Source organism: Camellia sinensis, chromosome 8 (assembly GCF_055761805.1).
Source record: "Camellia sinensis isolate YWXY chromosome 8, ASM5576180v1, whole genome shotgun sequence".
In the NCBI taxonomy this organism is placed as follows: Eukaryota; Viridiplantae; Streptophyta; class Magnoliopsida; order Ericales; family Theaceae; genus Camellia; species Camellia sinensis.
This window is the reverse complement of record NC_138968.1, coordinates 133,672,060-133,687,817: the sequence shown is the minus strand read 5'-3', so window position 1 is coordinate 133,687,817 and position 15,758 is coordinate 133,672,060. Positions and strand designations below refer to the sequence as shown.

At 39.2% G+C, this 15,758-nt stretch overlaps 1 long non-coding RNA gene across 1 annotated transcript; it reads left to right on the top strand.

Moving 5' to 3' along the window:
• The first annotated feature begins 454 nt into the window (after positions 1 to 454).
• Positions 455 to 4,550, top strand: LOC114275506 (uncharacterized). The gene is made up of 3 exons (XR_003633745.2): positions 455 to 708; positions 3,777 to 3,857; positions 4,279 to 4,550. It is a non-coding gene; the product is annotated as an uncharacterized LOC114275506 (long non-coding RNA).
• Positions 4,551 to 15,758: the final 11,208 nt, after the last annotated feature.

The window sequence follows — 15,758 nt, the reverse complement described above, 5'->3', positions numbered from 1 at the left end:
TTATTATTATTATTATTTATTTTTATTTTAATAATATATCATCAAATACAACCATAATTCTAATATAAAATTTAAGGAATAATTTAAATTTTCAAATTGTTACATTCTTTATGTCTAAGTAAGATTGATTTCACTCACATACACTTAAGTTTACTACAAAGTAGGGGTGAAAAATTAACCGCATTGACTGAACTAACCGGTTGAACTGACTGAACCGCACAGTTTTCAGTCTACTTTTTTTTTCTTTTTTTTTTTTGTCTAGCTACAATCAGTCGAAGTATTTTTTATTTTTTGCAATTTTCGGTTTCGGTTTTAGTTTTGCAGAAAATAGGGTCGAACCACGCCGCACCGCACCGCACCGACCAAATATCCCTAATCACCTTAGTTGTCCACGTGGCACAATCACAGCCATTGATGTGCCTCACTTATATAATAAAAATAACCCTCTTTTTTCACATAGACGCAATAGTGGGTAAACAAACAGTCACTCTCTCACTATCTCTTTCTTTCTCCTCTCTTCTTTCCTTGTCTTCAACTTCTCACAGCCTCAGGGTTTCTCATTCATCACTACTCTCATCCATGACGATCTGTCGCACTCTTCATCGTTACATCTGAAGCACGGACGCAGGCGATCTATCGCACTCCTTCGTCTTCACTCTCATTGCAATGATCTTCTTGTTGCAGTGGCAATTTCGAATCCAAATTAAGGTAATTTTGAAGTCCTTGTTTTTTATTTTGAAAACCCTATTTTTGATTTTGAACACCCTAATCTTTTGAACCTTTTTGAAAACCCTAATCTTTTAAACCTTTTTGAAAACCTATTGATTTTGCTGAATTTTGAACCGTTGGATTGAATTAATATTCACTGTTGTATGTCTTTTGTTTTTGTTTTTGTTTTTTTTTTTGGTTTTGAATTGGATGGATATCATCCATCGCAAATAACTACATTGCATTTAGCACCTTGGGGGCTTTTTTCCAAACTTTTTATTATTTTTTTACAGCAACCCTTTTCTATATATATATATATATATATATATTTCCAGAACAGGGTATCCATCACAAATCTACATCGCATTTAGCATTTTGGGGTTCTTTTTTCAAACTTGTTTTAATTTTTAATTTTTTTTCAAATTACTGATGTGTTTTTTTCTAGCACAAAAGAGGCCCAAAATCGTAACAATCGGTTGAACCGCACCAAACCGCATGTACCAGTTTGGTGCGGTTTATATACATATTTCGGTCTATTCGGTTATCCTAAGTATAGAACCGATTGAACCGGTTCAGTTCAAAAATTAAAAAAAAAAAAATGGCTGAACCGAATCGATTTCACCCCTACTACAAAGACTGATTTTAAAGGACGATTTTTATTCATTTATTTATTTTTAGGGTAAATTACATTGACACCCTGTTTAATACAGATTTTTCCTCACATTTGAAAAATTACATTCTCCTTCCTTAGGTTTGTAATCTCATTACAAATTGTTTTCTAGATTGCTGATGTCATGCCTTCAAATTTTCTAAATAACCATCTTATCCTTTTTCCTACCAATTTTTCTTCCTATCATCATGTACAATTTTCCATCATTAAATTCTACCTAAGCATATTTTTATTGAGTGATGATATACAAATATCAAACACAATGATATAGTTTAATAGTGGTGACCTTTCACTTTAAAACAAAATATCCATAAATATGATTTATATTTACAACAATATTACTATCACAACATTTTTATGATATTTTTTTGTATAAATTTTAATATATGAATATAATTTTTCATTTTAATTTTCACAATTATATCTAAATTTGATCAATTTAATCTAAATATATTTAAAAAGTATAAAATTTGTAGAAAAAATTAAAAAAAATTCATTGAATATAACAAAATAAGATAATGTATTGAATTGTTATATTTTTTTTTGTACTTGGTGAATTTAAAAAAAAAAATCACAAAATATTATATTCCTTAAGTATATCCAAATTAGGTGTATCTAAAAAATAAAAAAGATTGCTTAAAATATTAAAAAAATCAGTAAAAATAAAAGAATACGAAAAATTAAAAAAAAAATTAATTTTGTGTGAGTCAAACCAAAAAAGATTATTGATATTTCTCTTGAAATGACATTAACAAAAATGTCTGTATTAAGGGGTAAATATGTCATTTTAATCTGACAAGGGTAAGTGTAATTTTTCAAATGTGAGGGAAGAATCTGTATTAAACAGAAACCTCAGGGGGTGTCAGTGTAATTTACCCTTATTTTTATGACCTGGCTTGTAATAACCTTGACTTGTGATTAGCTAATAAACCTTACTCAAGAATGCTTAATCAGTAAGTAAGATGAAATTCTTAGTTAATTACATGTGCTAGGTGTTAATTGTGTTTATATTTGTTCATGGTAGGAATATCTGTTTGTGTTTCTGTTTCAGTATGTGAATTGAAAGGCCTTATTGGCATTCGATTACGAAATTGACTAAATTTATGTGTTATTTAGAATTTTTAGAACTTTATGGTGGGTTTAATTGAAATCTGATTCGGAACTAAATAATTAGAATAAAATAATTCATCCTAACCTAAACTTAATTCATCTCCATTAACCAAGCCTATATGGCTTATTTGACATAAGACTCTTAAATTACACCCACACTCATCTTCCTTGGCCTAAAAAACGTGTGTATGAGAGAGAGAGAGAGAGAGAGAGAGAGAGAGAGAGAGAGAGAGAGAGAAAGAGCAACAATTTGTAGGAGATTGGAGATTTGACTTGGAATAAAGCTAGAGATCTGAACAATTGAGAAGAGCAATTAGAATTCTTGCTAATCCAAGGCTCTAGGTGAGTAATCAACTCCTACCTTCTATATTTCAGTCATCAATTATGTAATTCAGGAAGTTTGAGGTCAAGCAAGAGAATTGAACTTAGGAAGAAGGGAATAAGAGCATATCATGCATGCATGCTCATGTCGTGACAATTTGAATTTGATTTCCAAGAATTCTCATATGCATGTGATTATTTTAGCTTTGTTCTGAGAATTCATCACATTTCATGTCATTCTACCTTATTTGATCATGTTTGGGAAGGTTGGAGTTCATATCAACTCATGCATGTTGTGTTTTCAAGTTTCAAGTTTGATTTTGAATAATTAGCATGCTTTTGGGCCTTGATTTTGCGAAATGATCCTTGATTTATGATGCTTCATAAGTTTACAAGTATTTTCTCAAGTTTTGGGCCCAAATGATGTGTTTTAAAGCTTTGAATTTGAGTTTTGCATCTTGAACAGCAATCTGAAAATTTCAAAATTTTGCATCATCGCTCGAGCAATCAAAGTTGCGCTCGAGCGACCACCCTTTGTTTTGCACCTGCTCGAGCAACCAAAAGTTGGCTCGAGCGTAAAATTCGAGCTTCTAGTACTTTTGCAGACATGAGCCTTGGCTCAAGCAATAGAACCTGCGCTCAAGCGACCACCCTTTGTTTTCTATCATGGCTCGAGTGACAAAGCTCTTTGCTCGAGCGTAAAATGAGAGCTCTCAAAGGTTTTGCAGACCAAGGGGTCTGCTTGAGCGACCAAAGTTGTGCTCGAGTGAACTATCATGTTTCTGGAAATTTTGCAAAGTGTTTTTAAGTGCATTTTGACATCCTCATTGCATCTTAGGCATTCCTAAGCCTTCATTAATACATAATAATGAGAATAAGGATTAGAAACACACCAAGATAGAAAAGAAATGAGTTAAGTGTTTTTCGAGCGTGTGTTTCAATGTGTATCCACTATGTGTTTGTGTAGGTCACGCGCCATAGACTGTTTGATCCGTCTGTTCAGACTATTCTGTTACTGGAGCTATCTGTGAGTAATAACTCTGTAAAGGTATGTTCAACTTTAATCATTTTTTGAAATACTATATTCTATAAGAGAGATTGATTGTTTGAATTCCTAAAATGTAATCATGGCATCCTTAGCTTCATGTGATATCTGTTATTTGTTACCTAGTACCAAAGGTTCTATCATGGAACTGGTTAAGAAAAGCCATTATCTGCTCTGTATCTGATTGTCCCATGTGATCATGGGTCATCTGTACGTCCCATGTAATTATGGGTCATCTGTTTTGTTAGCACTAATGGATGTACCACGTATGATTATCTGTGAATTCTGAATTTTAAATATGAATATGAATATGTTTCTAACTCTGAACTCTAATTTCTGAATCTGTTATGAACATCATTCATTAAAACCTTTACTCTATTATTATTAACTGGGCTCCAGCTCACTATATTATTTATGCATGTAGGTGATCAGGCGTGTGACCAAGCTCAATGATGATTGCCTGGAGATCTGTTTTGTCAACCAACCATTTCGCCTCCCGAGGAGGTTTCCAAGTTAAGGTGTGGTCATGTTTTTGCAAAGAAGTTTCTAAGTTTTTGTCTTCTTCTATTTGTCTAAACAATTTTTGCACACTCTGTATTTAGGGCTAAGTCCCTTTGACTGTATCTGTATTAGTGACGTAAGACTAACATGAATATGACGTCATATATATGTTTATAAGTTTTAAGTTTTTTGTCCCATGTATGTCTATACAACTTAATGGACATTATATTCTGATATTTGTTTCCGCTAGTCCCTTAATTTTGTTTAATCTGCTCAGAGACCTTCGGTAATCCCAAGATTGCTGACCGGTTGCGACGCTAAATCTACAAGGGCGGGTTTGGGTCGTGATGGGGCTTTAAGAAGTTGATAGCACTTAGTAAAAGTTGAGTGTGAGACCTAGAGGGAGCATATTTCCAAATTCAAAATTGTACTAAGTAGGTCAATCCCTTGGGTTTATTTTAAAGGTCAATTTTTATTTTTATTTTTATTTTTTTTGAGATAGCCAAAGGTGGATTAGGTTGGCTATTTCAAATGAGTAGTGCTCCTTTAATTCAAAAGTAAGATTTATTTTTTAAACACAATAATGTGGCAATCTATTATAATATTTAAGATAATTATCTCTCTCATATGTTCCCCAACTATCAACCAATCATCTCTATTTTACATCATTAGGTTAATAAAATGTTTCTATAAAGTGGGTTTGTATATTATTTTGCATTTTAAATTATAAGTATAAAACAAAAGAGGTGGATTCACTCTCGTTCACAATCTAGTCTAAAGGACATTGTTCGGGCCTATGGCGTCCCCATTATAGGTCTCTTTTCAATGATTCAAAACATTTGTTTTATTGGGCACTTCATGTATATCATTTATATAAAAAATTAGGTCGATATGATAATTGTAACTTATTCAATTTGTCACGTTTGTTAAAAAAAAAAAAAATGAATGGTCTAGTTTTTAAAATACAATTGTTATTTATTTTTTTGGTGACAAATATTATAAATTGAATAGACTACGATTATTAGATCAACTTAATTTTTTTTTTTTTTTGTAAATAATATACACAAAATGTCTGAAAAGATGAACAGTTTCGATCATTAAAACGAGACTTATGGTGAATCCCACATGCCCAAACAGTGTTCTCTAAGATTGGAGATGGACACGGGGTCGGGTTTGGGCAGGTTTGCAATCCCCTACCCTCTACCCCGTATCCTATCAGGGGCCGAGCACATGGGGTTGGTGTCGGGGGAGGACTGAATTAATTTTAAAATTTAAAAAATATAAATACTAATAAAAATTATAGATAATATAGCATATTATGGATAATAGTTTATAATTAGTGAAACTATCTAAAAAAAATTATAATTAATAAAAGCTAAAAGATGTAAGATAATAAGTATATGTAAATGAGTAAAAAATGGATACTAAATGTAATATTTTGGGTTTTAATTTTATCATATTAAAAAAATAAATAAGCAATTTTTTTTTATGTAATATATTTAGTAAATATAAATAGAGCGGGAGTGGATTAGAATGAGATGGGAGAAGCAAAAGTCATTCCTACTCCACTTTCTCATTGGGGTAGAGAAAACTCATTTAGAACTAGACAGGGAGCGCAAGGACGAACCGGGATGAGAGAAAATGGACATTCCCAATTAGAGAATTCACCTCCTAAAATAAACTTCAAATCTCATACTTGTTATTAGAATTGTGCAAAATATCGCTTAATTTGCTAAAATTGTACCGATTCGTACCATTCTATTTGTTACTCGCGGATTAAATTTTAAAATTTATAAACCGTTTTCAAAACTGCTCCACTCCGCTATAATTAATATATATATATATATATATTTATCTCTAATCAAATATCAAAATAAAAATGAGTGTAAGAGAGATTTAAGTTATAAAATTTATTACAAATTAATAATTATATATGTGAAAAATATTATATAAAATTAGTTTGTATTTTATATATGAAAAATATTATACAAATTAGTATTATATATTATAAAAATACTTGATAATTAGTCAAAAATATTCTTTAATCCGTCAATCCATTTGAACCATGATTTAATTATCCATTGTAGGAGAGGGTTCAAGAAAGGAGTTGGAAAATTCGAAGATCTTCGAAGATCCTTGAAGAATAACTTCGAATTCTCTAGAATATAATGAGAGGCTTAGATTCTTCAATAATCTCAACTTAGGAACACAACAACAAAGGAGATGATGGAGATAAGAGATTGGGTGAAGAAGAAGGCAAAATGGCTAGAGAATAGAATAATGGCAAGGCTCTCCCAGGGATCTCCCACTTTCACTCTCAAGGTTGATAATGGAGAAGGGAAATTAGTTCTTTCCCAAGAGTTAAAAATCTCCAAAATCCATCCCTTGTAAAGCTATGGGTGGGTGCTATTTATAGACACCTCATGATGTAGGATGGAGCCCATGTGCAAGGCACATGGGGGATATTCTCTCTAACCACTTTGTCCGAGGAGGTGACCTCTTCGAGGAGGTGACTTCTCCGAGGAGGTGACTTCTCCGAGGATGAGAAAACCCCGAAGAGGAGATCAATCCCTCGGCGAACCCTTCTTCTTAGCCACACCTAACCAATGATCCCCAATCATCCCAAAGGGTCAGGGGTAGTCCCAGAGGACGTCCTGCCGCAAAATATTGCCGAGTCTCATGGACCCCCCGGGGTCGTGCCACCTCGACCCGAGTATAGGCTAGTTTAACCGAAGAGTGAATTTGTCTCCACTCACCGTCCTCGGGATCGGGTCCTTTGTTCGAACTCCATTACGCCCATGGTTCTGGTGCGTAGATCCCGGAAAGCTCCGAGCCCGCAAGTGTTCTGGGACTCATTAACGGAGCGACTTCTAGATTGCGTCTGAATCCGTTCGAAGCCAAGTATTTCGGACCTCTAGGTTCGTGGATCCGAACCCTTTCGAGTCCGAGTGCCTCGGATCTCTAGGCTTGCCTAATACCCTTTCGAGTTCCGGGCCTGAGTAAGTCTCTAGGTTCGTGGATCCGAACCCTTTCGAGGCTTAGAGCCATTTAGCCCGTTTGATGGTGATAAATTCGGGCCCACCAATCTTGGACTATTGGGCCTAATTAATTTAATGGGCTCAAATTAGCCCCTCTTACATTTGCCCCTTGCATGTATGAGAAATTGTAATTTTCTCAGACATGCATAGTTTCACCTTGTCTGTCATGCTCCGCATTACGTCTTCGGGAATACTTGATCTTGACAGAGTCTAAGGATATAACTGAGGATTCACCGTAATTTACAGATAAAATCGACAAATAATAAAAAATAAATAAATAAATAAATAACTTCTTCTTCTTTTTTTTTTTTTTTTTTTTGAAAGAAAAACAAAACTTGAATTGTTTAATGCTCCACCAAACCAACCTGGGCATGTAATTAATATGGCACCAACTAAGTTGTTCAAAGAAAATAATAATAATAATAATTCTTTTTCTTTCTTGAAACCAAAAGATCAAAAGCCTAACCACTTTTTTTTTTTTTTTTTTTTTGCAGGTGTCCAAATCAAAGGCCTTTATTTATATATATATATATATATATATAAATATATATTTGAAATATTTGAGTCAAACCTCACTTTACATTTTCTGCAACAGCTTTCAAATCCGTAAATTCTCAAAATATTTAAAGGCCCATTATCTATACATAGAGCCTTAGCCTTAGCATATTTGAGGGCCATCAGATTTTTTTTTTTATTTTCTAAGGATAAGGATAAAAAAAACCCTACTCCCTTTTTGCCAAAACCCATTTCGGCAAGCAGAGTCATTTCGGCTCTCTCTCTCTACGCAGAGAGACCAACCCAGGTCTCTTCTTCTTCAAGGATGGTTCTGCTGCTGCAATACCGTGGCTGCTGCTGTTTGTTCACTGCCCACTGTTACAATCATCGAAGACCACACAAGCCACCACCGCCGGCCTTCGTGAGAGTCACTGTTGGCGCTGACCATGACGCACTCTCAACGCGTCGCTGGTCGGTCCAGCCGCCTGAAATTCCTCTGACTGATTTGGCTCTCGAAATATCAGTGCTCACGCTGCTGCCAACCTGTCTTGGCTGTCCCCGGCGCTGGTTCTACCAATCTCATTCTTTATTTCTTCAGGCTGTGACTAAGTTTTGTCTCATACATCCAATCTATGAGAAAACTCAAATCCCTCTCACTCTTGATTTCTCTGATTTCAAACATACTCTTCTTCTTATGATTTTTGATCCGTGAGCAAACATTTTGTGAAATCCATTTTTGAACTTCTTATTTGTATAAACTCTGATTTATAAATTTTTGGATAATGTAACTCATAAATTTCTGCTGTTGCACATCTTGATGAAGAGATCTTGATTTTTTTTGTGTGAATATTGGAATAATCAATGTTGAATCCTTGCTAATTTTATTGAAGAAATCTGGCTTTGTTGTCTTGAATCCATGCTATTGAATCTTGAACCTGTGCCGATAATTTTGACAATAATTTTGACATACATACAGGTTTGATGTTGAATAATTAATTATTGTCTTGTCGATCTTGTAGATGCTCGGAAGATAAATAGTGGATGCCCGATGCTTTGCCTTCGTCTTCGGCTGTTCAACGCGAACCACACGTCGCCCACTCAACGCGATGTGTGGTTTTGCCTAACACCATCCAGCTCGTTAGTCTCACAGCCCGGCGCTATTTTTTTTTTTTTTTTTTTTTCGGAGTTTGAATCTCGATTTTTGTATACTCACTGGATTCGGCCGTGATTAATCAAAGTGGACCACGTCGCCCTTTCAACGCGTCGTTGGTTCGTCTAGCACCCTTCTCACTTACTGTTTGTCCAAGCTACACTCACTGCTGCCGCCCTGTCTTGGCTGCCCCTAGCGCTGGCTCTAACGATCTCGGCCTTAGTTTTCTCCGACGCTGCTTTCTGCTGCAAGTTGGCCACCGGCTTCAACTATTCCAGCACCGACCACACGTTGCCCACTCAACGCGACGTGTATGGTCGCCACCTTCTTTCCGACACCATTGCTGCCTCCGGCCTCAACTTGTCCAACGCCGACCACGCACGTTCGCCCACTCAACGCAACGTGCGTGGTCTTGCCCAGCCTAGCTCAGTCCTGTTGATTACAGTCTATAAAACCTCTCTGATTTCAACTTGAATTTCCAACATCGGCTTCGGACTTCACCCCTCTAACAGTCCCAAATTTGTGAGTATGAAATTCGGCTCCCTCTTCCTCTCGTTGAATAATAAAGATGATATATTGTTGTTTGTTTAACTTATGGATGCTTGGGAAATACATAGCTGATGCCAAAATTTTGTGTGACCGTTGTAGCTTTACGTCGGCTTGAGAGGAATTGGCCCGGAGAGACAAAAACTTGATTGTTGCATTTTCATAAACTTGCTCAGAGTAACAAAATTGTTGTAACTTAAATAGATCATTATTATTTGTTGATGTTGCCTCATTCTGATAATGCCTGAATCATGATCTGAAATTGATATTGTTTGTCTCGTTTGTTGGCTTTGCTATTTCAGGCAAATGAATTCTTGTTTGAAATCCACGACCTCGGGGGCCCTTAGAACCCGCACTAATGAAAGCAAGGGCTGTTCCTCGGAAGTCTGAACAGAAGCAAGACTGTCCCTCGGGAGGCTCTCCCTCAGAAGTCCGAGCAGGAACAAGGCTGTCTCTCGGAAGTCCGAGCAGAAACAAGGTTGTCCCTCGGAAGTCCGAGTGGATGTGCACTTCTACTTCGGCAGCTAATGGAAGCAAAGGCTATCCCTCGGGAGTTCGAGCAGGAGGCAAGGCTCTCCCTCAGAAGTCTGAGCAGAAATAAGGCTGTCCCTCGGAAGTCCGAGCAGAAACAAGGCTTTCTCTCGGAAGTCCGAGTGGATGCGCACTTCTACTTTGGCAGCTAATGGAAGCAAAGGCTATCCCTCGGGAGTTCGAGTAAGAGTTCACTCTACTTTGAAAAGAAAGATCCTCGGAGCTCGTATTGATGAAATCAAGGGCTGTTCTTCAGACCCGCACTAATGAGAGCAAGAGTTGTCCCTCGGAAGGCTCTCCCTCAGAAGTCCGAGCAGAAACAAGTCTATCTCTCGGAAGTCCAAGTGGATGTGCACTTCTACTTCGGCAGCTAATGGAAGCAAAGGCTATCCCTCGGGAGTTCGAGTAAGAGTCCACTCTACTTTGAAAAGAAAGATCCTCAGAGCTCGTATTGATGAAATCAAGGGCTGTTCTTCAGACCCGCACTAATGAGAGCAAGAGTTGTCCCTCGGAAGGCTCTCCCTCAGAAGTCCGAATGAAAGCAAGAGATGTCTCTCGGAAGTCTAAATGTATGTATACTCTTTTCTTCGGTAATCAATGGAAGCAAAGGTTGTCCCTCGAAAGTCCGAGTAGGAGTATACTCTACTTCAACAAGAAAGATTCTTGAAGCTTGAACTGACAGAAGTGAGGGCTATTCTTCGGAAGTTGAAGTGGGACCACACACTTTGCTTCAATAAGAAAGTCCCTCGAAGCTTGCATTGATGGAAGCAATAGCTGCTCTTCGGAGGTCTGAGTGGGAGTATACTTCTACTACGTCAAGAAAGGTCTCTTCAGGTTGGTAACCGAGTCTACTATTCCCCTTTCTTCTTCGAGGGGCAGTAAAAAAAAAAATTGAAAACTGTTTCAAGCAACATAACACAATGAAGATATACAATGTAGAGAAAATAACTTTTAATGGAGATACATAATATGGAGGAAGTAAATTTCTTCATAACATAAGAAAGATAGAACTTTATGGACAATGCAGTAAATGCAAACTGTAAATGTCATAGGTAGACTTCTTTTACGGAATGTTGACATTTGCCCCTAGAGTTGCAAGATCATTTGGAAAGTTTTCACCAGCTGCTCGGGTTGTGGCCATCATGCACCATCATAGCCATGTCTTTGGATCTTTCTGTACAGACTGATATCCACATCCCCGCAAGACTTTTCATAGATCTGTTGTAGTCGGAAACTCGCTTCTTGTTGGCCAACACACCGGGCTAGGAATCCGGTACCTCTTCGAAAGTAAAGTTCACCTTGAATAATTATGAATTGGGCAAGCTTGGCCCTGGTCAGTTTTCCAACTTTGCTTCTGAGTTGTTCGAGGACTTCTCCTCTCCAGTCCTCCGGAAGGTCTTTGTCTTCGGGTATTATTGGAGGTTCTGTTCTCTTCTTGATAACAATTGTTGCCTCTTCCTCTGGAATGTCAACTCTTGCCCCTAATGTTGCGAGGGCATCTGAAAACTTGTTGTCGGAGCGAGGCACATGCTCTATTTCGACCTTCTGAAATTTGTCAAGAAGCCTTTGGACTGTTGTTCGATATGTGGCCAAGGCAGGCTCTTTTAAGACGAACTGTCCTGAAACTTGCTTCACTATCAGCTTTGAGTCCCCCCGGATCCGAATCTTCTTGATACTGTGCTTCTCAGCTGCTATCAAGCCTAAAATAAGAGCCTCATACTCGGCTTCATTATTCGAACAATGGAAATCCAGTTTATAAGACAAATATAACTTTTCCCCACTTTTGCTTGTAAGGACTATCCCGGTTCCTCCTTTCCCTCCGGCTGCTGCTCCGTCAAAGCTCAATGTCCAGAAGCTTTCCTCGGAAGCCATAGCTGCGTGCACCTCTCCTCTTAATTCTTCATTCACTGGTTCATAGTCACCACTTGGAAATTGGGCAAGGAGATCAGCTAAGGCTTGACTTTTGATCGCCTTGGGGGCTACACATGTGATCTCGAATTCACCCAATGCTAACAACCATCTTGCCACCTTCCCGGTTAGAGCAGGCTTGCTGAGGAGGTATCGGATTGGATCGCTTCTAGTAACAATCTGAATCTGATGTGCTAGGAAGTAATGTCTGAGCTTTTGGGCAGTGAATACCAAAGCTAAACAATGTCTCTCTACTGGAGTATATCGGACTTCTGCTCCTCGAATCTTCCGACTGATGTAATACACCGGGCGTTCTACTCCATCTACATCTTGGACCAATAATGCCCCTATGGACTTGGGGGTTGAAGTTAGGTACAACATTAGAGGCACCCCGGGCTGCGGGGCTATCATGGTCTGAGGCGAGGTCAAGGCCGCCTTGATTCTCTCAAAGGCCTTTTGGTGCTCTTGGTTCCACTCGAACTTGGCATCTCCTTTTAACAAAGAGCCGAAAGGCGCAGAGATCTCTGCCAGTGCTGGGATAAACCTCTGAATATAAGACACCTTCCCGAGGAACTTCTTTAACTCCTTCTGAGAATGCGGGGGAGGCATTGCTCTGATAGATTTGACCTTGTCTTCATCTGCCTCGATACCATGCCTATGTACAAGAAACCCGAGGAACTTCCCGGCCGTCACCCCGAAAGCACATTTGAGAGGATTCATTCTCATTTTGAATTTCTGGCACCTCTTGAATACCTTCTCAAGGTCTCGGAGATGGTCTTCTTCTTTCTTGGATTTCACCACTAGATCATCAACATAATCTTCCATCTCATGATGGATCATGTCATGAAAGATTGCAGTCATAGCCCTTTGGTAAGTTGCACCGGCATTTTTGAGTCCGAAAGGCATGACTGTATAGAAGAAGTTTCCGAGAGGTGTTCTAAAAGCGGTCTTTTCTGCGTCCTCTTCAGCCATCTTAATCTGATTGTATCCACTGAATCCATCCATGAATGAGAACATCTGGTGTCCCGAGGTAGTATCCACGAGGGTGTCGATGTGAGGAAGAGGGAATTCATCCTTCGGGCAAGATTTGTTCAAATCTCGAAAGTCTACACATACTCTGATTTGGCCATTCTTCTTCTTTACTGGCACGATGTTTGCTAACCACGTGGGGTACTGTATTGGCCGGATGAAGCCAGCCTGTTGAAGTTTTTCAATCTCCTCCTTAATCTTCTCTTCGAGATCTGGATGATATTTTCGAGCAGCTTGCTTAATTGGCTTGGAGTTTGGGAACACATCAAGATAGTGGGAGACTAGGTCAGGATCTAGTCCGGGCATTTCCTTATATGACCAAGCAAACACATCTGAGTATCGGCTTATCAACTTTAACAACTGTTCCCGCTTCTCTGGGCTAAGGCTCGAACTTACGAATACCGGCCTCGGTGCATCTTGTCCATCACTCAAATCTACTTCGATAAGTTGTTCAGGCTGAGGCTTCGGCCCATCTTGCATGCATTCTGGAGCCACTTCAGGTTTTATTACTATATTATTGTCAAGAGGCTCTTCTTTTGACTCGGAGTCGGTGACTGAAGAAACCGACTCCCCGCACCTTCATAAATAGTACACCATCTTGCCTCCTTCTCGAACTTTCATCACCTTCCGAGGAATAGGCGGACTTTCTGGTCTAGACATTGTCCGCTTACTTGACTCTGCCATCGGCTCCTTGTCATCTTTGATATCCTCCCAACGAGGAATTTTGACCCCTTGAGGCTTAGAGGTGGTGGGAACTTCTTCGATAGCCAGTTCGGTGAAGTAGATGGCATCAGAATAATGAGCTTCATGGATCTCGAACGGCCTTTCTGTAGCCTGAATTGTCACCGTCTTCTTTCCCCATTTAGCCTTAACACACTGATGATAACTTGATGGTACAGCCCCATATCTATGCATCCAGGTCCTCCCTAGAATGATGTGATAATTTGCTTCAGAATCGATAATATGGAACTTGGTGGCCGAGCGAATTTCTCCAACGGCTAAATCAACTATTACGCATCTGATAGTAACTCTCCTTTCTCCACCGAAACCAGTGATGACTATCGGCTGCTTCACAATGCGTTCTTCAGAGATTCCGGCTTTTTCTAGAGTAGCGCGAGTCATAATGTTGATAGAGGCTCCACTATCTAGAAAGGCCCTTTTGAACTCAACCCCGTTAATAAAAACAGTCACATAAAGCGGGCGATTGTGAGAAAAAGGATACTTTCGATCAGCCTCGGAGAAAGTAATGGCACTAGATTGCTCTTTTGCCTTCCTCGGGATAGACCCCTCAGTCGACATGCATTCCTCATGGTGTGCCTCGGCTATATTAATGATAGACTTGGTGATTTCCGTTCTTGCCTCCTTGGAAAGTCCAAGCTGGTCAAAGAACTGCTTGAACTTTACACAGTCTTGCAAGGTTTTGGCATAGTGATCCGGATCTTTTTCCACTCTTGGAGGCTCGTAGTTAACCAACTCCTCGGTCTCCTCAAAATAAGATGCCACATAAACATGGTGTCCTCCTCTTCCATAGTACTCTTCTCCTCCTTCTGGATCAAAGGGATCTTCGCCATGAGTCATAAATGTTCTGCCCTCTGGATCGATAGCACTTCCATAGTAAACTTGCTCACCCTCTGGCTCGAGGATGTCGTCCAGATAACAGTCATCGTCATCGAGATTGGCGATAGCCTCGATCATCGGGCCTTCATAAGCTATCATAGCAACATTCTTGCCCTTGTCTCGGTGTTGAGGATATGGTTGTTCTCGGATGTCTTGAGTCCCTCGCTTTTTGAACCTCAATTCGTCTGCCTCGACTTTATCTCTGAAGATTTTCCTGAGAGTCCAACACTTCTCTGTCGGATGTTTCAATGTACGATGGTAGACACAAAATTCAGGGCTCTCGCGGTCCTTTTTTGAAGGCATTTCTTCGACATAAGGCAATTTTAGCTCTCCGTCAACCACCCATTCCTTAACTAGAGCTTTTACTTCCTCGATTCCACATGGATAAGAAACATTCCCCTTTTCACCATTATATTGCTTCCTCTTCTGGCCTCTATGACCTCCTCCTTGTGAATTTCGGGTATCCGGGGTAGAGGCAGCAGCAACGATAGGTCCACGAGATGACTTGAAACTAGTCTTGTAACTGGCTTTAAATCCGGACTCTTGAGCCTGAGGAATGCTAATGTTCCGAGCTGCTTCTATTAATGCCGAGAAGGTGGGTAACTTGTGGTTAACTAGAAACATTTTGTACCTGCTCAATGCCCCTTCTAGACAAATTTGAACCAGATAACTCTCCTCAACTGCTTCATGACAATCCACGGCCTTGTCCTGAAACCTTTTGACGTAGTCAAGGATGTCTTCACTTTCTTGTTGCTTTTCTTTACACAATGTAAGTGTGGTCACCTTCTCCGCCACTTGAAAGAACTTGGAGTGGAATTTGTTAACCATTTCCTCCCAACTTCGGACAGAGTTTGGGGCCAAATTAACATACCAACTATATGCTCGGTCGGTGAGGGACTTAGAGAATTCTCTCAGTCGGAGGACGTGGTTTGAACCATGAATACCTAGAGTCTCGATGAATCGCACAACATGTTCTCGGGCATTTCCTTGTTTGCCGTCGAACTTGATGAACTTCGGCACTGTATACCCCTCAGGGTATGGATAGCTCAGCATCTCAATGGGGTAAGGCGGCTTGACGTCCGGATCAGG